This window comes from Cibotium barometz, chromosome 15, assembly GCF_041138505.1.
Source record: "Cibotium barometz isolate CiBa-2024 chromosome 15, ASM4113850v1, whole genome shotgun sequence".
NCBI classification, from domain to species: Eukaryota; Viridiplantae; Streptophyta; class Polypodiopsida; order Cyatheales; family Cibotiaceae; genus Cibotium; species Cibotium barometz.
The window spans coordinates 48,816,394-48,842,064 of NC_141060.1; the positions used below are offsets into that span (position 1 = coordinate 48,816,394).

At 42.1% G+C, this 25,671-nt stretch overlaps 1 long non-coding RNA gene across 1 annotated transcript; it reads right to left on the minus strand.

Annotated features, from left to right (window-relative positions):
• Positions 1–2,130: 2,130 nt before the first annotated feature.
• Positions 2,131–23,964, minus strand: LOC147631400 (uncharacterized). Its single transcript, XR_015267474.1, has 3 exons — positions 23,602–23,964; positions 23,300–23,433; positions 2,131–2,264 (listed from the first exon to the last, which is right to left on the minus strand). It is a non-coding gene; the product is annotated as an uncharacterized LOC147631400 (long non-coding RNA).
• Between the last annotated feature and the right edge of the window lie 1,707 nt (positions 23,965–25,671).

The window sequence follows — 25,671 nt, forward strand, 5'->3', positions numbered from 1 at the left end:
TTTAAAGATTTTTAGATCCACCACTTGGCCATTCTACAGTCCATAAGAAACCAAGATATAACATTTGATTGATCTAGACCCCCAATTACAAACATTGATACAAGAGATTGTATTTTGAGAGTCCCCTTAGAATAGGATGCACTCTCCAATTTTAAAGCTTCATTGTAATGAACAAGACAAAATGAACAAGATTTTATAAATTGAGGTGGTGAAGGTATTATACTTATATATACAATCGCTACAGATTAACATTATTAAAGATAGGAAGAGTCTCCTTGAGTAGGATGCACTTTGTCAAAATTACGGTTAAAAGATTTCATTTTGATGAAGCTTATTCTACTAAAGAGTCCCCTTAAAGTATAATGCACTTTGTCAATAGATAAAAGGAGTCTCCTTAGAGTAGGATGCACTCCATCTACGACTCCATTATAATAAAACATTGTAAATGAAACTAAATTTATTTTTTTGTGTTAAAATATGTTCAATGCCTTGCAAAAGGCACACAATTGAACAGCACGCTCGCGAAGATGGCCAGATTACAAAGACCCTTTATATTTTATTATAATAGAGACCATTTACAAAGACCATTTACATTCAATTACAAAAGGGAGTAACAAAATGTACTAGTGTCATGGGGGTGTATTGGTTGAATGAGGTATTGAGCTTCTTTTTAAGCATGTTCATTTTGTGTACTCACAAGATTACACACTTAGATTATTCTCTCAATTATTATCTTGATTATCATCTTGATTGTAGCAGCTATCATCGAGTTTCAATGTATTCTTGTTGTTGTACAAAACATGGAGACCCCAAAAGAAATGAACTTTTTTGAAGAAAACTCGTGTAGTTATTTATCTGAAATGGACAATGTAGCGAGATATTTGACTTGTTGCTCATATTGAGGTGTCTAGCTAGCATGGGCTAGCAGTCCAACGTCAATCACTTTATCTCTTCACTTTAGATCTAGCACTTGTCTGTTATAGAGCCGAAAAGGATTTCTTGATCCATGACTTATCCATTCTAGATCCTGTTCCACCACTTGGACATTATAGAGCTAGACTTCAGTGGATGCAAGCTCCACCAAACGGTAGATCTAGACTCAAAATTCTAGTTGTATTTTATGACTTCCAAAGGTTTAGGTCTACCACACATGGATACTAGCTCCACCATGTGGTAAGGCCAAAATTCCATGAAGAGACCATGGCTGCTACCTCCACCACATGGTGGAGCTAGAGCTCAATAAGATACCACATGGTGGAGCTAGCTAGCTCCATGAAATTATACAGCTAGACTTCAATGGATGGTAGCTCCACCACATGGTAGATATAGACATAGAATGCTAGCTCTACCACGTGGAGCAAGAACGCATTGAAAGAACCAAGATCTACCATTTGTTCAATCTAGACCCCCAAGTAAAAACATTGATACAAGAGATTGTATATTGAGAGTCCCCTTAGAGTAGGATGCACTCTCCAATTTTAAGACTTCATTGTAATGAACAAAGACTAAATAATTTGAAACACGAATTTATAATTTGACATGGTGAAAGTTTCCTTATATACACAACTACTACAAATTAACATTACTAAAGATAGAAAGAGTCTCCTTGCAGTAGGATGACCTTTGTCAAAATGATAGTTAAAAGTCTTCACCTACTCTTACTAAAAAAATAATAATTTGCAAACTTTGACCAAAAGATAAAAGGATAAAAGGAGTCCCCTTAGAGAAGGATGCACTCCATTTATGACTCAATTATAATAAGACATTGTAAATTAACATGAATTTATTGCTTGTGCTAGAATTTGTTCAATGCTTTGCAAAGGCAAACATTTGAACAGTATGCTCCATAGGAGGCCTGATTACAATATCATATTTCAATATATGGCTTTTTATTACATTAAAAAAAGGCCAAAATTCTTGCATCCTCTACATTTGATTATATTAGGGACAAACAAAATGAGCTTCATGGTGGTGTATTACTTTCATGATACCTCCTCTTGTTGCTTTGCTTGATTTTCACTCTCTGCTTGCCTCTCTGCCTCAGCTTCAGCCTCCTCTCTTTGCTTTCTTTGAATTTCAAGTTGTTCCTGCCTCTCTGCCGCCTCAGCATCAGCCTCCTGCTATTGCTTCCACACCTCTGCCTTTTTCCTATTCTCTACTTCCAATTTCTCTTCTTCAAGCCATTTCTTCATCACATCATCTGAGAATTGGTTAGGTTTTTCTTCAAAGGCATTATCCCATGTATACTCTTGCCGATCTTCATTCTGTAGCCATAAAAACAACCAATTTCTTAAATCTTCTGTCAAAAAACTATACCTTTCCTTGGAAGGTTGATGGTATAATTCTTGGACTATTAACCAGGTTCCTCGTTCATTCTTAAACACCTTATAGTAGCTATCATCAATTATCAATGTATTTTTCTTGTTGTACAAAGGATGGAGACCCGAAAAGGTCTCAAGCTTTTTAAAGAAAACTTGTCTATTCTGCACAACCCATGTGGATTTTGAACAATGCTCTTGTGAGAGAACACCTGCAAACTTGGGCTTTTCTTGTGGAAATATTGTGTCAATTATTCCAGAGAGCTTAGTTCTCCTACATGCGCTCCAAATAAAAACATAAAAGAATTGAATACACCAATCTAAGAACTCATGTGCATCCTTGTGACATAGGACATAACGATATTGGTTAATTGGATATTTTACCAACTCGTTGCTATAAGGAGGATCCTTCTCATCATATTGGGTTTCGATAACATGGCACAACAAACCATTAAGGTTTAGAATAATAGCCCTCCTATCATCCTCTTTGCGTAGGGGTACGCATATTGGGTTTGACGAATACCATGTCAGTATGATAACCCCCTCGGCGGAGGGATGCACAAAGCACAACCTTGCATCAATTTCCCGTAGACGGTCAAGACGGCGCTGAACCAACTGTCTTCGTACACTCTGGATTTTCTTGGACATGTGACGTACTAATGCTCTGTGACAAAGAAGCCGCCTCTGCCAATTAGAATCAATCACATGACCTGGAAAAAAATGAGCATGCTTAATGATAAAGGTGTGCATGTGGGGGAAGGCATGTTACAACTACTTTTATGCAAAGATAGATTTTAAACAATTACAAAACAAATGTGACTATGCACGCTAACATTAAACTATATACTGTTCTAAAATGTTGACTTTAGTTGCATTACAAAATGACCCAAGATGCAAAGACTCTTTCCATTTGATTCTAAAAAGACGCGACAAAATGTGCTAGCAGGTATCAGAATGTGGTGAAATTAGAATGCATTGATCTAGATCAACCACGTGGTAGAGCTAGAATGCACTGTTCTAGCTCAACCATGTGGTAGGGCTAGAATATTTTTAAATCTAGTTCTACCATGTGATAGAGCTATATCAAAGTATTCTAGCTCGATCCCATGGCAAAATTAGAAATATTATTTGAAGTCCAGCTCTAGCACGTGGTAGAGCTGTATCAAAATATTTTAGATAGACCCCATGGTAGAACTAGAATGGTTTGAAGTCCAACTCAACCATGTGTGGTGACGTGGAAGAGCTAGAATGCATTGATCTAGCTCTACCATATGGTAGAGCTAGAACGCTTTCAAGTCTAGCTCTACCATGTCTTGGAGGTAGAATGCTTTGAAGTCTAGCTCTACCATGAGGTGGAGCTAGAAGGCACTGATCTAGCTCTACCATAGTCCATATATGTAGGAATTAAAATCATAAGACAAAGATCAAGCTTCCATACATTTTCAAATTAGGAGGCCCCTTATAGTAGAGTGCACTCCAACATTTATAAAATTATTTGAAGAGTAATACATTTGCCACTACTTTAAAAACAAGATAAAATTTCTTGTCAATTCATGATTACAAAAAGATAAAATTCCTCCAAAAAAATACAATCCTTGGTGACAAATGGCTTCTTTAAGTGAATACTCCTTGGAACAATATCCTTGAAATAAATCTGCAAGAAACCATCATAAATTAAGTTTCTTCATTGTGAATACACAATTGTTGTATAAAATCATGTATTTAGTTATAATTATCATTTACGTTAGATAGTACCTTAGTTATTTCTATCCCGTTGGAGAAGATTGTACTCATTTAACACCTTGTTTATGAAAGCCCTTGCATTGGCTGCCTTCAACTGCGTTGTGGTAGAACCCAATTTTCTAACTAGAGAAATCACTTGTGGTCCCCTCATGCTAGCAATACTGACTCGTTCTTTTGCCATAATTTCTATTATCTCTTCTCTTTTGTTTTCATATTGTCTTGCTAATACCTCTTGATTGTTGACATACTTTTGTATAATCTCTAATAGTGGTAGCCTATCAGTGTAGATTTTCTTCTGTGACCAATTTAAATTGCGCTTTCTCCAAAAATCTACCACACCTCTGTATTCATTTTCATTGGATACTGGAGGTTGTCCGTAGCGATTAGAGCCAATGATCTCACGCACATCTTCACTCTCATCAAGCTGCAATAAGTAAGGGAGCAACTCATCAATGAGAATATTGTCGACCATCCTTTCTTCATCAAACTTTGCAGGATATATACAATTATTATCAGGAGAAGCACATCCCTTGTATGGAGAGTCATCAATAAGAACCGTTCTACGAGCATCACAATCAAAACATGAAGCAATTTTTGACAATGGCTTGAACATTGCCTGAACTGTTGGATTATCAGGTCTAGCTATTTTACCACTTTTATCCTTCTTGCAAACCTCTTGAGCCCAAACTATAAAAAAAGGCAATATCTCTCCTGCTCTGTCTTGTAATATTCTCAATATTTGAAGAACATTACTCTCTGTCCTGTTGACCAGATCCCAACATTAATATTTTTTAATAAAATCTTCAAGAATTGGATACATCCTGGCCTTAGTACAATATATCGTTTTGAATCCATTTGAATAGTTTCATGTATTGAAGATGGTTGTTGTTGACAACGTTTTAGTAGTAGACCATTCAGGTTGTCCAACACAATTGTCAACACTGATTTCTTGGAGATAGCAGTGTCGGTACTTCTTGGTACTTCTTCTTCAGGCTGGAAACTCTCACCCATTGCTTCATTTGTTGGAGATTTAGGTACCCCAATCTCATTGTGAGCATTTGTCTTTAAACCTTCTGGATGGACATCACTGAATGTGTGGGAGAAGCTCTCATCCACAGTTTGATTGTGGCATTCTGTCGTAGCTACTTCACTTGGTGCTACTATCTCAATTTCGGGATCTAAAAGAAAAAAAAGTAACATTGACTCAACAATCTTTCAAACTAAAAGAATTTACAATTGTAACACTCACTCTTAACACATGTTTATTGGTGTAATCTAAAAGGAAATCATGTTTGGATACCAATTATCAATTCTAGTTGCTCACTCTAGAATTGGAGGGTGTAAAATGGATTTCCAAATACACCCATTATTCTACCTCAAAGTATTCTACCTAAACCACATTGTAGAGATAGAATGCTTTGAGGTCTAGCTATACCATGTGGTGGAGCTAGAATTGCATTCGAGGTCTAGCTCTACCATGTGGTGGAGCTAGAGTTGTAGAGGTAGAAAGCTTTGAGGTCTAGCTCTACCACGTGGTAGAGCAGAATGCATTGATCTACTTGTTTTCCATACACATCAACAAAACCAATTACTCCAAGAAGAGACCTACTTCACATGACAAGATCCAAGGAGCTAGAATTGCATTTGATCTAGCTCTACCATGAGGTAGAGCTGTATTCTACCTAGGCCACATCGTAGAGCTAGAATGCTTTAAGGTCGAGCTCTACCATGTGGTGGAGCTAGAATTGCATTTGAGGTCTAGCTCTACCATGTGGTAGAGCTAGACTTCAACGAATGTAACCGGCTGAGGTTGAATGTAACTGTGGTAGAGCTGTATTCTACCTAAACCACATTGTAGAGATAGAATGCTTTGAGGTCTACCTCTACAATGTGGTGGAGTTAGAATTGCATTTGAGGTCTAGCTCTACCATGTGGTGGAGCTAGAATCGTAGAGGTAGAAAGCTTTGAGGTCTAGCTCTACCATGTGGTAGAGCAAAAATGCATCGATCTAGCTGTGTTCCATACACATCAACAAAACCAAGGAGCTAGAATTGCATTTGATCTAGCTCTACCACGTGGTAGAAAGCTTTGAGGGCTAGATCTACCATGTGGTAGAGCAAGAATGCATCGATCTAGCTGTGTTCCATACACATCAACAAAACCAATTACTCCAAGAAGAGACCTACTTCTCATGACAAGAATCAAGGAGCTAGAATTGCATTTGATCTATCTCTACCACGTGGTAGAGCTGTATTCTACCTAGACCACATCGTAGAGCTAGAATGCTTGAGGTCCAGCTCCACCATGTGGTGGAGCTAAAATGCATTCTTCTAGCTCCACCATGTGATGGAGCTAGAATGCATTCTTCGAGCTCTACCATGTGGTAGAGCTAGACTTCAATGAATGTACCGGCTGAGGTAGAATGCTTTGAGGTCTACCTCTACAATGTGGTGGAGTTAGAATTGCATTTGAGGTCTAGCTCTACCATGTGGTGGAGCTAGAATTGTAGAGCTAGAATGCTTTGAGGTCCAGCTCTACCATGTGGTGGAGCTAGAATGAATTCTTCTAGCTCTACCATGTGGTAGAGCTAGACTTCAAAGAATGTAACTGGCTGAGATTGAATGTAACTGTGGTAGAGCTAGACCTCAAAGCTTTCTACCTCTACGATTCTAGCTCCACCACATGGTAGAGCTAGACCTCAAGTGCAATTCTAGCTCCACCACATGGTAAAGCTAGAACTCAAAGCATTCTATCTCAATTACTCCATCTTGGAGCTCTGAATACATTTATTAGTCTTGCTCTACCACATGGTAGAGCTAGATAAATGCATTCTAGCTGGACTTCAAAGTATTCTAGTGCTGGTTTTTCAATGGATAGTATCTCTACCAGGTGGCAGAGCAAGATTAATTAATGTATTGACCAGAATGCTATGAAATCTAGCTCTACCATGTGGTAGAGCTAAAATACATTCTTCTAGCTCTACCATGTGGTAGAGCTAGACTTCAATGAATGTAACCGGCTGAGGTTGAATGTAACTGTGGTAGAGCTGTATTCTACCTAAACCACATTGTAGAGATAGAATGCTTTGAGGTCTAGCTCTACCATGTGGTGGAGCTAGAATTGCTTGTAATTGAATGTAACTGTGGTAGAGCTGTATTCTACCTAAACCACATTGTAGAGATAGAATGCTTTGAGGTCTAGCTCTACCATGTGGTGGAGCTAGAATTGCTTGTAACCGACTGAGGTTGAATGTAACTGTGGTAGAGCTATATTCTACCTAAACCACATTGTAGAGATAGAATGCTTTGAGGTCTAGCTCTACCATGTGGTGGAGCTAGAATTGCTTGTAACCGGCTGAGGTTGACGGCTGAGGTTGAATGTAACTGTGGTAGAGCTGTATTCTACCTAAACCACATTGTAGAGATAGAATGCTTTGAGGTCTAGCTCTACCATGTGGTGGAGCAAGAGTCGTAGAGGTAGAAAGCTTTGAGGTCTAGCTCTACCATGTGGTAGAGCAAGAATGCATCGATCTAGCTGTGTTTCATACACATCAACAAAACCAATTACTCCAAGAAGAGACCTACTTCACATGATAATAACCAAGGAGCTAGAATTATTGCATTTGATCTAGGTCTACCACGTGGTAGAGATGTATTCTACCTAGACCACATCGTAGAGCTAGAATGCTTTGAGGTCCAGCTCTACCCTGTGGTGGAGCTAGAATTGCATTCTTCTAGCTCTACCATGTGGTAGAGCTAGACTTCAACGAATGTAACCGGCTGAGGTTGAATGTAAGTGGCTGAGGTTAAATGTAACTGTGGTAGAGCTGTATTCTACCTAAACCACATTGTAGAGATAGGATGCTTTGAGGTCTAGTTCTACCATGTGGTAGAGCTAGAATTGCATTTGAGGTCTAGCTCTACCATGTGGTGGAGCTAGAGTCGTAGAGGTAGAAAGCTTTGAGGTCTAGCTCTACCATGTGGTGGAGCTAGAGTCGTAGAGGTAGAAAGCTTTGTGGTAGAGCAAGAATGCATCGATGTAGCTGTGTTCCATACACATCAACAAAACTAATTACTCCAAGAAGAGACCTACTTCACATGACAAGATCCAAGGAGCTAGAATTGTATTTGATCTAGCTCTACCATGAGGTAGGACTGTATTCTACCTAGGCCACATCGTAGAGCTAGAATGCTTTGAGGTCTAGCTCTACCATGTGGTGGATCTAGAATTGCATTTGAGGTCTAGCTCTACCATGTGGTAGAGCTAGAATGCATTGATCTAGCTGTGTACCATGCAAATTAACAAAACCAATTACTCCAAGAAGAGACCATGACGAGAACCAAGGAGCTAGAATTACATTTGATCTAGCTCTACCACGCGGTAGAGCTGTATTCAACCTAGACCAAATTTTAGAGCAAGAATGCTTTAAGGTCTAGCTCTACCATGTGGTGGAGCTAGAATTAATTTGAGGTCTAGCTCTATCATGTGGTGAAGCTAGAATTTATCAATCTGGTTGTGTACCATGCGGATCAACAAAATCAATTACTCCAAGAAGAGATCTACTTCACATGACAAGAACCAAGAAGCTAGAATTGCATTTGATCTAGCTCTACCACGTGGTGGAGCTGTATCCAACCTAGACCACATCGTAGAGCTAGACTGCTTTGAGGTCTAGCTCTACCATGTGGTGGAGCTAGAATTGCATTTGAGGTCTAGCTCTACCATCATGTGGTAGAGCTATGCATTGATCTAGCTGTGTACCATGCAAATCAACAAAACCAATTACTCCAAGAAGAGACCATGAGGAGAACCAAGGAGATAAACAAGTGTGTTGAATGGCGCTGGGACCCAACTTTGACGCACTGGGAGAAGTGATTACGTTACCCAAATCCGTACACGGAGTGATGTGGACATAGAGCAACTTCCCTAGCACAAGTCCGTGTGGTCCGTTCTCTGATGGGGTAATAGATCCTCAACTTCTAACTGTCTGAATCCGGGTTCTCAAAAAAGATGCACGAGCGTACCAAATGGCGGAAATTTCCAACAGGGGCCCAAACAGCGCCAAAGAGGCATGAAATTCGAATCATGCATGATGGACAAATGTGTGGCAACCAACCCGGATCTTTCTTGTTGTGTTCAGATGCGATTCGGACTCATTTCGGATCCGAACCTCTGCTATGGCGATTTTGCACTATCTTCGCCGGGACCCAACTTTGACGCGCTGGGAGAAGTGATTGCGATGCCCAAATCCGTGCACGGAGTGATGTGGAGATAGAGCAACTTCCCTAGCACAAGTCCGTGTGGTCTGTTCTCTAATGGAGTCCCAGCTCCATTTTGCATCTTTCTATGCAAAGAAATTAAATTTAATAATTAATATCAATGGTATCCATGCATATTCATAGGTGAATATGTACATGGAGTAAATTAAATTTTTTCTATAGAATGCACAAACAGGGTGAATTACTCTTTGGGAATAACATAAAAACAAACTTTCTTTTCCACAAAAATATGAAAAATTTTGCCATAACCTCCTTTGTATGGTTGACCATTTCTCATTTTTATCATTCTAATTGTAACTTAAATTAACCCCAATTAGATGTATAGTACTCTAATCTACACAATTCTTAATTTACAAGAGAATAAATAAAAAGAAAAGTTTAATTAATTTTTTTGTTAATCATTCTAGGATAAAGAAAGGGTGGAATGTAAAGAAGACAAGGAGGTGGCCTATTCATCAAGGCATAGCATTAGAATTTACTTTAATCAACTATAAAACAAGAAAATCAAGAAAACCATAGATTTAAAATTTAAAAAAAAGAAAAATTTAGCTTACATGGAGTTGTAAGCTTTCCTTTGTCTTGAGGGATTGAGGGTTCTACTCTTGTTTTAAGCAAGAGTGGCCACCAATTACTTTAGACATAGAGCAACTTCCCTAGCACAAGTCCGTGTGGTCCGTTCTCTGATGGGGTCCCTGATGCTCAACTTCTAACTGTCCGAATCCGGGTTCTCGAAAAAGATGCACAAGCGTGCCTAATGGCGGAAATTTTCAACCGTGGCCCAAACGGCGCTAAAGAGACATGAAAATGGAATCATGCATGGACAAATGTGTGGCGAGCAACCCGGATCTTTCTTGTTGTGTTCATATGCGATTGGGACTCATTTCGGATCCGAAACTCTGTTATAGCGATTTTGCACTATCTTTGTCAGGACCCAAATTTGACGCGCTGGGAGAAGTGATTGCGATCTCCAAATGCATGCACCGAGTGATGTGGACATAGAGCAACTTCCCTAGCACAAGTCCGTGTGGTCCGTTCTTTGATGCGGTCCCAGATCCTCAACTTCTAACTATCCAAATCTGGGTTCTCGAAAAAGATGCACGAGCGTGCCAAATGGTGAAAATTTCCCACCGTGGCCCAAACGGCGCCGAGAGAGGCATGAAAATCGGATCATGCATGGACAAATGTGTGGCAAGCAACCTGGATCTTTCTTGTTGTATTCAGATGCGATTCGGACTCATTTCCGATCCGAAACTCTATTATGGCGATTTTGCACTATCTTCGTTGTGGGACCCAACTTTGACGCGCTGGGAGAAGTGATTGCGATCTCCAAATATGCTCGGAGTGATGTGGACATAGAGCAACTTGCCTAGCACAAGTCCATGTGGTCCGTTCTCTGATGGGGTCCCGGATCCTCAACTTCTAACTGTCTGAATCCGGGTTCTCGAAAAAGATGCACGAGCGTGCCAAATGGCGTAAATTTCCAACCGTGGCCCAAACGGCGCTAAAGAGGCATGAAAATGGAATCATGCATGGACAAATGTGTGGCAAGCAACCCGGAACTTTCTTGTTGTGTTCAGATGCCATTCGGACTCTTTTCGGATCCGAAACTCTGTTATGGCGATTTTGCACTATCTTCGTCGGGACCCAACTTTGACGCGCTGGGAGAAGTGATTGCGATCTCCAAATGCATGCACGGAGTAATGTGGACATAAAGCAGCTTCCCTAGCACAAGTCCGTCTGGTCCGTTCTCTGATGGGGTCCCGGATCCTCAACTTCTAACTGTTCGAATCTGGGTTCTCGAAAAAGATGAATGAGCGTGCCAAAGGGCGGAAATTTCCAACCGTGGCCCAAACGGCGCCGAAGAGGCATGAAATTGGAATCATGCATGGAAAAATGTGTGGCAACCAACCCGGATCTTTCTTGTTGTGTTCAGATGCGATTCGAACTCATTTCGGATCCGAAACTCTGTTATGGTGATTTTGCACTATCTTCGTCGGGACCTAACTTTGATGCGCTGGGAGAAGTGATTGTGATGCACAAATCCATGCACGGAGTGATGTGGACATAGAGCAACTTTCCCAGCACAAGTCCATGTGGTCCGTTCCTCCCTAATGGGGTCCCAGATCCATTTTGCATCTTTCTATGCAAAGAAATTAATTTTAATAATTAATATCAGTGGTATCCATGCATATACATGGAGCAAATTAAAATTTTTCTATAGAATGCACAAACAGGGGGAATTACTCTTTTGGAATAACATAAAAACACTCTTTTTCACAAAAATATAAAAAATTTTACCATAACCTCCTTTGTATGGCTGACCATTTCTCATTTTATCATTCTAATTCTAACTTAAATTAACCCCAATTAGATGTATAGTACTCTAATCTACACAATTCTTAATTTCCAAGAGAATAAGCAAAAAGAAAAGTTTAATTAATTTTTTTGTTAATCATTCTAGGATAAAGAAAGGCAGGAATGTAAAGAAGAGAAGGAGGTGGCCTATTCATCAAGGCATAGCAATAGAATTTACTTTAATCAACTATAAAACAAGAAAATTAAGAAAACAATAGATTTAAAATTTAAAAAAAAGAAAAATTTAGCTTACATGGAGTTGTAAGCTTTCCTTTGTCTTGAGGGATTGAGGGTTCTACTCTTGTTCTAAGCAAGAGCGGCCACCAATTACTTTGGACATAGAGCAACTTCCCTAGCACAAGTCCGTGTGGTCCGTTCTCTGATGGGGTCCCTGATCCTCAACTTCTAACTGTCCGAATCCGGGTTCTCGAAAAAGATGCACGAGCGTGCGAAATGGCGAAAATTTCCAACCGTGGCCCAAACGACGCCAGAGAGGCATGAGAATGGAATCATGCATGGAAAAATGTGTGGCAAGAAACCTGAATCTAGCTGTGTACCATGCAGATCAACAAAACCAATTACTCTAAGAAGAGACCTACTTCACATGACGAGAACCAAGGAGCTACAATTGCATCAGATCTAGCTCTACCATGTGGTGGAGCTAGAATGCATCGATCTAGCTGTGTACCATGGAGATCAACAAAATCAATTACTCCAAGATGAGATCAACTTCACATGGCAAGAACCAAGAAGCTAGAATTGCATTTGGTCTAGCTCTACCACGTGGTAGAGCTGTATCCAACCTAGACCACATCGTAGAGCTAGATTGCTTTGAGGTCTAGCTCTACCATGTGGTGGAGCTAGAATTGCTTTTGAGGTCTAGCTCTTCCATGTGGTAGAGCTAGAATGCATTGATTTAGCTGTGTACCATGCAAATCAACAAAACCAATTACTCCAAGAAGAGACCATGATGAGAACCAAGGAGATAAACAAGTGTGTTGAATGGCGCTGGGACCCAACTTTGACGCACTGGGAGAAGTGATTGCGATGCCCAAATTCATGCACGGAGTGATGTGGACATAGAGCAACTTCCTTAGCACAAGTCCGTTTGGTCCGTTCTCTGATGGGGTCCCGGATCCTCAACTTCTAACTGTCCGAATCTGGGTTCTCGAAAAAGATGCATGAGCGTGCCAAATGGCAAAAATTTCCAACAGGGGCCCAAACGGCGCCGAAGAGGAATGAAAATCGAATCATGCATGAACAAATGTGTGGCAACCAACCCGGATCATTCTTGTTGTGTTCAGATGCGATTCGGACACTTTTTGGATCCGAAACTCTGTTTTGGCGATTTTGCACTATCTTCGTCGGGACCCAACTTTGACGCGCTGGGAGAAGTGATTGCGATCTCCAAATGTATGCACGGAGTAATGTGGATATAGAGCAACTTTCCTAGCACAAGTCTGTCTGGTCCGTTCTCTGATGGGGTCCCGAATCCTCAACTTCTAACTGTCCGAATCCGGGTTCTCGAAAAAGATGCACGAGCGTGCCTAATGGCAGAAATTTCCAACCGTGGCCCAAACGGCGCCGAAGAGGCATGAAAATGAAATCATGCTTGGACAAATGTGTGGCAAGCAACCCGGATCTTTCTTGTTATGTTCAGATGCGATTGGGACTCATTTCGGATCCGAAACTCTGTTATGGCGATTTTGCACTATCTTCGCCGGGACCCAACTTTGACGCGCTGAGAGAACAAATTGCGATCTCCAAATGCATGCACGGAGTGATGTGGACATAGAGCAACTTCCCGAGCACAAGTCCGTGTGGTCCGTTCTCTGATGGGATCCCGAATCCTCAACTTCTAACTGTCCAAATCTGGGTTCTCGAAAAAGATGAACGAGCGTGCCAAAGGGCGAAAATTTCCAACCGTGGCCCAAACGGCGCCGAAGAGGCATGAAATTCGAATCATGCATGGGAAAATGTGTGGCAACCAACCTGGATCTTTGTTGTTGTGTTCAGATGCGATTCGGACTCATTTCGGATCCGAAACTCTGTTATGGCGATTTTGCACTATCTTCGCCGGGACCCAACTTTGACGCGCTGGAAGAAGTGATTGCAATGCACAAATCCATGCACGGAGTGATGTGGACATAGAGCAACTTCCCTAGCACAAGTCCGTGTGGTCCCTTCTCTGATGGGGTCCCTGATCCTCAACTTCTAACTGTCCGAATCCGGGTTCTCGAAAAAGATGCATGAGCGTGCCAAATGGCGGAAATTTCCAACCATGGCCCAAACGGCGCCGAAGAGGCATGAAAATGGAATCATGCATGGAAAAAAGTGTGGCAAGAAACCCGGATCTAGCTGTGTACCATGCAGATCAACAAAACCAATTACTCTAAGAAGAGACCTACTTCACATGACGAGAACCAAGGAGCTACAATTGCATCAGATCTAGCTCTACCATGTGGTGGAGCTAGAATGCATCGATCTAGCTGTGTACCATGGAGATCAACAAAATCAATTACTCCAAGATGAGATCTACTTCACATGACAAGAACCAAGAAGCTAGAATTGCATTTGATCTAGCTCTACCACGTGGTAGAGCTATATCCAACCTAGACCACATCGTAGAGCTAGATTGCTTTGAGGTCTAGCTCTACCATGTGGTGGAGCTAGAATTGCTTTTGAGGTCTAGCTCTTCCATGTGGTAGAGCTAGAATGCATTGATCTAGCTGTGTACCATGCAAATCAACAAAACCAATTACTCCAAGAAGAGACCATGACGAGAACCAAGGAGATAAACAAGTGTGTTGAATGGCGCTGGGACCCAACTTTGACGCGCTGGGAGAAGTGATTGCGATGCCCAAATTCGTGCACGGAGTGATGTGGACATAGAGCAACTTCCCGAGCACAAGTCCGTGTGGTCCGTTTTCTCTGATGAAGTCCCGGATCCTCAACTCCTAACTGTCCGAATCCGGGTTCTCGAAAAAGATGCACAAGTGTGCCAAATGGTGAAAATTTCCAACAGGGGCCCAAATGGCGCCGAAGAGGAATGAAAATCGAATCATGCATGGAAAAATGTGTGGCAACCAACCCGGATCATTCTTGTGGTGTTCAGATGCGATTCAGACTCTTTTCGGATCCGAAACTCTCTTTTGGCGATTTTGCACTATCTTCGCCGGGACCCAACTTTTACACGCTAGGAGAAGTGATTGCGATCTCCAAATGCATGCACGGAGTGATGTGGACATAGAGGAACTTTCCTAGCACAAGTCCGTGTGGTCCGTTCTCTGATGGGGTCCCGAATCCTCAACTTCTAACTGTCCGAATCCGGGTTCTCGAAAAAGATGCACGAGCGTGCCTAATGGCGGAAATTTCCAACTGTGGCCCAAACGGCGCTAAAGAGGCATGAAAATAGAATCATGCATGGACAAATGTGTGGCAAGCAACCCGGATCTTTCTTGTTGTGTTCAGATGCGATTGGGACTCATTTTGGATCCGATACTTTGTTATGGCGATTTTGCACTATCTTCGTCGGGACCCAACTTTGACGCGCTGGGAGAACTGATTGCGATGCCCAAATCCAAGCACGGAGTGATGTGGACATAGAGCAACTTCCCTAGCACAAGTCCGTGTGGTCCGTTCTCTGATGGGGTCCCAGATCCTCAACTTCTAACTATTCGAATCCGGGTTCTCAGAAAAGATGAACGTTAGTGCCAAATGGCAAAAATTTCCAACCCTGGCCCAAACGACGTCAAGGAGGCATGAAATTCGAATCATGCATGGAAAAATGTGTGGCAACCAACCCGGATCTTTCTTGTTGTGTTCAGATGCGATTCGGACTCATTTCGGATCCGAAACTGTGTTATGGCCATTTTGCACTATCTTCGCCCGGACCCAACTTTGACGCGCTGGGAGAAGTGATTGCGATCTCCAAATGCATGCACGAAGTGATGTGGACATAGAGCAACTTCCCTAGCACAAGTTCGTGTGGCCGTTCTCTGATGGGGTCGCGGATCCTCAACTTCTAACTGTTCGAATCCGGGTTCTTGAAAAAGATGCACAAGCATGCCAAATGGCAGAAATTTCCAACCGTGGCCCAAACGGCGCCGAAGAGGCATGAAATTCGAATCATGCATGGAAAAATGTGTGGCAACCAACCCGGATCTTTCTTGTTGGGTTCAGATGCGATTCGGACTCATTTCGGATCCGAAACTCGGTTATGGCGATTTTGCACTACCTTCGTCGAGACCCAACTTTGACGCGCTGGGAGAGGTGATTGCGATGCACAAATCCATGCACGAAGTGATGTGGACATAGAGCAACTTCCCTAGCACAAGTCCGTGTGGACCGTTCTCTGATGGGGTCCCGGGTCCTCAACTTCTAACTGTTCGAATCCGGGTTATCGAAAAAGATGAACGAGCATGCGAAATGGCGAAAATTTCCAACCCTGGCCCAAACGGCGCCAAAGAGGCATTAAATTCGAATCATGCATGGAAAAATGTGTGGCAACCAACCCGGATCATTCTTGTTGTGTTTAGATGCCATTCGGACTCTATTCGGATCCGAAACTCTGTTATGGCGATTTTGCACTATCTTCGCCGGGACCCAACTTTGACGTGCTGGGAGAAGTGATTGCGATCTCCAAATGCATGCACGGAGTAATGTGGACATAGAGCAAGTTTCCTAGCACAAGTCCGTGTGGTCCATTTTCTGATGGGGTCCCGAATCCTCAACTTCTAACTGTCCGAATCTGGGTTCTCGAAAAAGATGAACGAGCGTGCCAAAGGGCAAAAATTTCCAACCGTGGCCCAAACGGCGCCGAAGAGGCATGAAATTCGAATCATGCATGGAAAAATGTGTGGCAACCAACCCGGATCTTTCTTGTTGTGTTCAAATGCGATTCGGACTCATTTCGGATCCGAAACTCTGTTATGGCGATTTTGCACTATCTTCGCCGGGACCCAACTTTGACGCGCTGGAAGAAGTAATTGCAATGCACAAATCCATGCACGGAGTGATGTGAACATAGAGCAACTTCCCTAGCACAAGTCCGTGTGGTCCGTTCTCTGATGGGGTCCCTGATCCTCAACTTCTAACTGTCCGAATCCGGGTTCTCGAAAAAGATGCATGAGCGTACCAAATGGCGAAAATTTCCAACCGTGGTCCAAACGGCGCCGAAGAGGCATGAAAATGGAATCATGCATGGAAAAATGTGTGGCAAGAAACCCGAATCTAGCTGTGTATCATGCAGATCAACAAAACCAATTACTCTAAGAAGAGACCTACTTCACATGACGAGAACCAAGGAGCTACAATTGCATCAGATCTAGCTCTACCATGTGGTGGAGCTAGAATGCATCGATCTAGCTGTGTACCATGGAGATCAACAAAATCAATTACTCCAAGATGAGATCTACTTCACATGACAAGAACCAAGAAGCTAGAACTGCATTTGATCTAGCTCTACCACGTGGTAGAGCTGTATCCAACCTAGACCACATCGTAGAGCTAGATTGCTTTGAGGTCTAGCTCTACCATGTGGTGGAGCTAGAATTGCTTTTGAGGTCTAGCTCTTCCATGTGGTAGAGCTAGAATGCATTGATCTAGCTGTGTACCATGCAAATCAACAAAACCAATTACTCCAAGAAGAGACCATGACGAGAACCAAGGAGATAAACAAGTGTGTTGAATGGCGCTGGGACCCAACTTTGACGCGCTGGAAGAAGTGATTGCGATGCCCAAATACGTGCACGGAGTGATGTGGACATAGAGTAACTTCTCGAGCACAAGTCCGTGTGGTCCGTTCTCTGATGAAGTCCCGGATCCTCAACTCCTAACTGTCCGAATCCGGGTTCTCGAAAAAGATGCACGAGCGTGCCAAATGGTGAAAATTTCCAACAGGGGCCCAAACGGCGCCGAAGAGGAATGAAAATCAAATCATGCATGAACAAATGTGTGGCAACCAACCCGGATCATTCTTGTTGTGTTCAGATGCGATTCGGACTCTTTTCGGATCCAAAACTCTGTTTTGGCGATTTAGCACTATCTTCGCCGGGACCCAACTTTGACGCGCTGGGAGAACTGATTGCGATCTCCAAATGCATGCACGGAGTAATGTGGACATAGAGCAACTTTCCTAGCACAAGTCCGTGTGGTCCGTTCTCTGATGGGGTCCCGAATCCTCAACTTCTAACTGTCCGAATCTGGGTTCTCGAAAAAGATGAACGAGCGTGCCAAAGGGCAAAATTTTCCAACCGTGGCCCAAACGGCGCCGAAGAGCCATGAAATTTGAATTATGCATGGAAAAATGTGTGGCAACCAACCCAGATCTTTCTTGTTGTGTTCAGATGCGATTCGGACTCATTTTGGATCCGAAACTCTGTTATGGCGATTTTGCACTATCTTCACCGGGACCCAACTTTGACGCGCTGGAAGAAGTGATTGCAATGCACAAATCCATGCACGGAGTGATGTGGACATAGAGCAACTTCCCTAGCACAAGTCCGTGTGGTCCCTTCTCTGATGGGGTCCCTGATCCTCAACTTCTAACTGTCCGAATCCGGGTTCTCGAAAAAGATGCATGAGCGTGCCAAATGGCGGAAATTTCCAACCGTGGTCCAAACGGCGCCGAAGAGGCATGAAAATGGAATCATGCATGGAAAAATGTGTGGCAAGAAACCCGGATCTAGCTGTGTACCATGCAGATCAACAAAACCAATTACTCTAAGAAGAGACCTACTTCACATGACGAGAACCAAGGAGCTACAATTGCATCAGATCTAGCTCTACCATGTGGTGGAGCTAGAATGCATCGATCTAGCTGTGTACCATGGAGATCAACAAAATCAATTACTCCAAGATGAGATCTACTTCACATGACAAGAACCAAGAAGCTAGAACTGCATTTGATCTAGCTCTACCACGTGGTAGAGCTGTATCCAACCTAGACCACATCGTAGAGCTAGATTGCTTTGAGGTCTAGCTCTACCATGTGGTGGAGCTAGAATTGCTTTTGAGGTCTAGCTCTTCCATGTGGTACAGCTAGAATGCATTGATCTAGCTGTGTACCATGCAAATCAACAAAACCAATTACTCCAAGAAGAGACCATGACGAGAACCAAGGAGATAAACAAGTGTGTTGAATGGCGCTGGGACCCAACATTGACGCGCTGGGAGAAGTGATTGCGATGCCCAAATTCGTGCACGGAGTGATGTGGACATAGAGTAACTTCTCGAGCACAAGTCCGTGTGGTCCGTTCTCTGATGAAGTCCCGGATCCTCAACTCCTAACTGTCCGAATCCGGGTTCTCGAAAAAGATGCACGAGCGTGCCAAATGGTGAAAATTTCCAACAGGGGCCCAAACGGCGCCAAAGAGGAATGAAAATCAAATCATGCATGGACAAATGTGTGGCAACCAACCCGGATCATTCTTGTTGTGTTCAGATGCGATTCGGACTCTTTTCGGATCCGAAACTCTGTTTTGGCAATTTTGCACTATCTTCGCCGCGGGACCCAACTTTGACGCGCTGGGAGAACTGATTGCGATCTCCAAATGCATGCACGGAGTAATGTGGACATAGAGCAACTTTCCTAGCACAAGTCCGTGTGGTCCGTTCTCTGATGGGGTCCCGAATCCTCAACTTCTAACTGTCCGAATCCGGGTTCTCGAAAAAGATGCACGAGCGTGCCTAATGGCAAAAATTTCCAACCGTGGCCCAAACGGCGCTAAAGAGGCATGAAAATGGAATCATGCATGGACAAATGTGTGGCAAGCAACCCGGATCTTTCTTTTTGTGTTCAGATGTGATTGGGACTCATTTCGGATCCGAAACTCTGTTATGGCGATTTTGCACTATCTTCGTCGGGACCTAACTTTGACGCGCTGAGAGAACTGATTGCGATGCCCAAATCCAAGCACGGAGTGATGTGGACATAGAGCAACTTCCCTAGCACAAGTCCGTGTGGTCTGTTCTCTGAATGGATCCCGGATCCTCAACTTCTAACTGTTTGAATCCGGGTTCTCAGAAAAGATGAACGAGCGTGCCAAATGGCGGAAATTTCCAACCCTGGCCCAAACGACGCCGAAGAGGCATGAAATTCGAATCATGCATGGAAAAATGTGTGGCAACCAACCCGGATCTTTCTTGTTGTGTTCAGATGCGATTCGGACTCATTTCGGATCCGAAACTCTGTTATGGCGATTTTGCACTATCTTCGCCGGGACCCAACTTCGACGCGCTGGGAGAACTGATTGCAATGCCCAAATCCATATACGGAGTGATGTGGACATAGAGCTACTTCCCTAGTACAAATCCGTGTTGTCGGTTCTCTGATGGGGTCCCAGATCCTCAACTTCCAACTGTCCCAATCCGAGTTCTCGAAAAAGATGCACGAGCATGCCAAATGGCAAAAATTTCCAACCGTAGACCAAACGGCGCCGAAGAGGCATGAAAATCGAATCATGCATGGACAAATGTGTGGCAAGCAACCCGGATCTTTGTTGTTGTGTTCAGATGTGATTCGGACTCATTTCGGATCCAAAACTCTGTTATGGCGATTTTGCACTGTCTTCGCCAGGGACCTTGACGCGATGGGAGAAGTGATTGCGATGCCCAAACCCATGCACGGAGTGATTTGGACATATAGCAACTTCCCTAGCATAAGTCCGTGTGGTCCGTTCTCTAATGGGATCCGAGATCCTCAACTTTTAACTTTTCGAATCCGGGTTCTTGAAAAAGATGAACGAGCGTGCCAAATGGCAAAAATTTCCAACCGTGGCACAAACGGCACCGAAGAGGCATGAAATTCGAATCATGCATGGAAAAATGTGTGGCAAGCAACCCGGAACTAGCTATGTACCATGCAGATCAACAAAACCAATTACTCTAAGAAGAGACCTACTTCACATGACGAGAACCAAGGAGCTACAATTGCATCCAATCTAGCTCTACCATGTGGTGGAGCTAGAATGCATCGATCTAGCTGTGTACCATGCACATCAACAAAATCAATTACTCCAAGATGAGTTCTACTTCACATGACAAGAACCAAAAAGCTAGAATTGCATTTGATCTATCTCTACCACGTGGTAGAGCTGTATCCAACCTAGACCACATCGTAGATTGCTTTGAGGTCTAGCTCTACCATGTGGTGGAGCTAGAATTGCATTTGAGGTCTAGCTCTACCATGTGGTAGAGCTAGAATAGCTGTGTACCATGCAAATCAACAAAACCAATTACTCCAAGAAGAGACCATGACGAGAACCAAGGAGATAAACAAGTGTGTTGAATGGCGCTGGGACCCAACTTTGACGCGTTGGGAGAAGTGATTGCTATGCCCAAATGCATGCACGGAGTGATGTGGACATAGAGCAACTTCCCTAGCACAAGTCCGTGTGGTCCGTTCTCTCAGATCCTCAACTTCTAACTGTCCGAATCCGGGTTTCGAAAAAGATGCAAATGACAGCTCTCATGCAAAAAGAGCTCTTAATAAATGCAAGCTCTCATGGATAGGGAACTCACATGCATATAGAGATATCATGCAGCGCAAGAGAGCTCATACACTCAATGCAAATAAATGAAAATAAGAGATCTTATGCATAGAGATCTCTTGCAGCCATGAGATATCTAATGCTCTTATAAAAAACTCCCATAGCACCCTGATGGGTTGCAACATAAAAAAGAGAGCATTGGGTTTAGAGCTTACCACAACTCGGTAGGTGGTGAGGACCTAACACCAAAGCATGGTCAGGACGTGAGGTCAAGAGAATAACACAATAGAGAATTATTTACATACTTTTATTTACTGTGATGCATGTGTTATCGATTATGCATAGAGGGCTCTCATGCATATAGATCTAGGATATATCTACGCAAGGTGTGAGAGCTCTCGTGCATAGAGAGTTTTCATGCATTGTGAGAGATCTTACATAAAGCTCTCAAGCGTGGATATCTTCCATGAGAGATCCATGCATATAGATCTCATAAATATAGAGCTAACATTGTGTGTGATTCATTGTGAGAGATCCCATGCATATAGATCGCAAATCTCATGCAAAGAGAGCTCTAATGCATATAGATCAGCTATTATCAAGTGCGAGTCATTGTGAGAGCTCCTATGCATAGAGGGCTGTCGTGCATATATATCTCATGCATAGAGGGTTATCATGCATAGAGGGCTGTCATGCATATATATCTCATGCATGAGAGCTCTTATGCATATCGATGAGCTCTCATGCATATAGAGTTATCATACATGAGATCTTATGCATCGAGCTCTCTTGTATTCTAAGAGGTCTCATGCGTGAGATCCCTCTTGCATTGTAAGATCTCTCATGCATTAATAGCTCTCATATGCATAGATCTCTCATATCATGCATGAGAGCTATAGAGATTTTGGTCTTGCACTAGAGCTCTCATGCAAAGAGCTAGGTCTTACATTAAGAGCTCTCATACATAGAGCTCCCATGCATAGAGCTTGGTCTTGCATTAGAGCGTTCATTCATAGAGATAGGTATTACATTAAGATCTCTCATACATAGAGCTCGCATGCATAGAGCTATATCTTGCATTATTATAAGAGTTCCCATGGATAGATCTCATGTATAGAGTGAAAGAGCTCTCATGCATAGAGCTAGGTCTTGCATTCAAAGCTCTCATACATTGATCTCACATGCATAGAGTTAGATCTTGCATTATTATGAGAGCTCTCTTACATACATCTCATGCATAGAGCTATAATATCTTGCATTATTATAAGAGCTCCCATGGATAGATCTCATGTATAGAGTGAAAGAGCTCTCATGCATAGAGCTAAGTCTTGCATTAAGAGCTCTCATACATAGAGATTGCATGCATAGAGTTAGATCTTGCATTAATTATTATAAGAGCTCTCATACATAGAACTATATCTTGCATTATTATAAAAGCTCCCATGGATAGATCTCATGTAAAAAGTAAAAGAGTTCTCATGCATAGTCTCATGATTAGAGAGTAAGAGCATTAGGAGCTACATCTTGCATTATTATGAGAGCTCTCTTTCATAGATCTCATGCTTAGAGTGTAAGAGCAGGAAAGTACAATTTCAAGCAAGGAGAGAGGGGAGAAGCTATGCTATGAATAGAGGTACGATACTAGATAGATGGTTTTTCATTTCAAGTAATCTTGCACTAGTTTAAGTCATTTCAACTCCAGCTCTACCATGTGGTAGAGCTAGAATGCATTTTTCCAGCTCTACCATGTGGTAGAGCATTCAAATTATCCCGCCCAATTTTAAATTCAAATTATCCCGCCCTTAAAGAATTTAAAATGGTCTTGCTATTTTTCAAGTTTTCCTTGACGTCCATGTCATTTATGTAATACAAACCTACTTTCCCATCTTGTCATTGACAACTAGCACTTGGACATCACCGCATCTATTATCGAATTCAACGATACAAGGTACACATATTTTTGTCTCAATGCATATTAAATCATTATCTATGATTAGATTTAAAGTTTTAAACATGTCAATTAAAAATCAGATCATACACATTGACATAGAGTAGAAAATAAAAGCATGCAAGAATTCAAAAACTCAAGAAATTATGGCTGAAGAGAAAAAACCTGATTCAGAAGAGAAAATCCAAGTATATGCTGGCTGCTCTCTCTCATTGCTGTAGAAGATGTGGCCTGCAACTATGCAATGTCTTGTATATGCTGCGTAGGAGAGTGGGCCTACTCACAGCAATAAGAGACGCCTAAAGAAAACCAAGCATGAGAGATTTATGGCCAAGGCCTGTTTATTGCCCTTTATGACCTACAATGCTCTTGCTAATGAAACTACTACTGTAACATGCTCTATCTTTTTTATCGTCTGATTCAAAAGAGAAAATAAAAAAATTAAAGTTTAAGAGACGCCCATATACCTGCTAGAATCCAGATTGCATGGCTGTGGAGGGACGGATAAGCTTAGATAAATTATAACCCCACTGGCAGGTGTACATAATGCTAGGCATCCTTTGATTTGGAGGTAAATATCTGCGAGTAGCTGCTAGGTAAGAACAAGGTGGAGCTGCTGAAGGGGCGAGTGGCTGCAGAGAGAGAGCCGCCCAGAGAGAAGCAGGCCATGCTAGGTAAGAGCAGCAAACGCTGCAGAGAGAGCCGCCCACAACAAACAGACAAACGTGCGCCCCTTAGCCGTGTAGCTTGTGTTGATGGAGGGAGAGCCGCCCACGAACGTGCGCCCCGCAGAGGGAGAGAGAGCCGCCCAGACCTGAACCCGCAGAGAGAGAGCCGTCCGCAGAGAGAGAGCGCCGTCCAGATACGTTCGCCACGATAAGGTTGAGGATAAGTCTAAATTCGAGATTTTTATAAAATTAGCGTTGGTACATAAAATTAGCATTCAATTTGGTAACATATACCAAATTTGAAGTTACAAAATTTTGGTAATTTTCTAGATCTTAAAGTTTCCAAAGATCTCTTCATTTCTCCATACATTTGGGATTAGGCCATCCCATCATGTACACAATTTTGAAATAAAAAATCAAGAGCAAAGATAATTTCATATAATTCTTTTTTTGCTCTTGGATTTACTTAAATTATGAAGATCAATTATTACGAATTTATCTTGACAAATCACCTTGTTTTATCTTCTGAACATGCAATGGCTGTGCAAAATCAATATTGAGGTCCCTGGCTCTTGACGCCTAATCCATAGTTTCCTACTAGACTCATCTATGCTCCTTATGCATCCATACACACGTGTGCGCGCATAGCAGACCGACATAGCTCGGGACTAGATGTTGTATGAGTTGCAAAAAATTAAAGCTATTTCTATCAGTTATTGAGAGAACTGAGAGAACTTGGAAAAAAGAGCAAGATATTATAGTGATTTCTAACCTCAAGTTATCAATTTGAGCCTTGTTAAGCATGCATCATATAGGCTTATGGAAAAACCGTAATTATGGTAATTTTTTATAAAAGGTGATTTCTATAATTGATTTAGTGAACCTGGAGCTCCGATTTAAGTTTAAGAAGGCGAGGGTTAATTTTTTTTTTGGGATTTATGCTCGTAGGCACTTATTCCAACTCACCGTGCCTATAGGCACTTATTCCAACTCAAGGGTTGCAAAAAAGGGTTGTGATAATCCTTGTAAAGCATAGGAATAATTATAACAATAAGGTGAGACTTGTGTCGAATATGATGTTTTTGAGGTCATGTGTTGGGCATGGGTCAAGTTGATACGTGGCCCCATCTCACCTTCTAAATCTAGAACCACCAACAAATTTATGCTTATGTGTGTATTAATTGATGATCAAGAGCCTCAGGTTAACAGGTATTGAGACTGAACATTGCCCTAGTTTTGATCATTATTTGGCATAGATATTTATAACTTCTTCAACTTACCTTTTTCAAGCCTCGTTAGGTCTTTTTTTAATTGTAATGTGAAAAGACCCTAGTGTTTGTAGAAGTGGCACATGTGGGAATGGCCCCTTGACTGGACGGATGGGAGAGAGAGGCGAGCAATGGGCCGTGAAGCGCTTATTTAAATAGGATTAAAGCTATATTTAAATATGTAGGTTAACTATAATAACTTAAAGCATGTTTATAGTTTACAATTATACTTTACTTATTTATAGACTTTATATAGCTATATAAATCAAACCTATAATTTATATATAAACCCATATAATTTAAGTTTATAAATAACCTATTTTTAGGAGTAATGGAGTCTGACCTTTTTTCTAGATCCTTGGTTCTCATTTTGTGAAGTAGGTCTCTTCTTGGAGTAATTAGTTTTATTAATCTGCATTAGCTCCACCACATGGTAGAGCTAGACCTCAAATAATTCCAGCTCTATGATGTGGTCTAGGTAGAATACAGCTCTACCACGTGGTAGAGCAAGATCAAATGCAATTCTTGCTCTACCACGTGGTAGAGCAAGATCAAATGCAATTGGTTCTTGTCATGTGAAGTAGGTCTCTCTTGGAGTAAT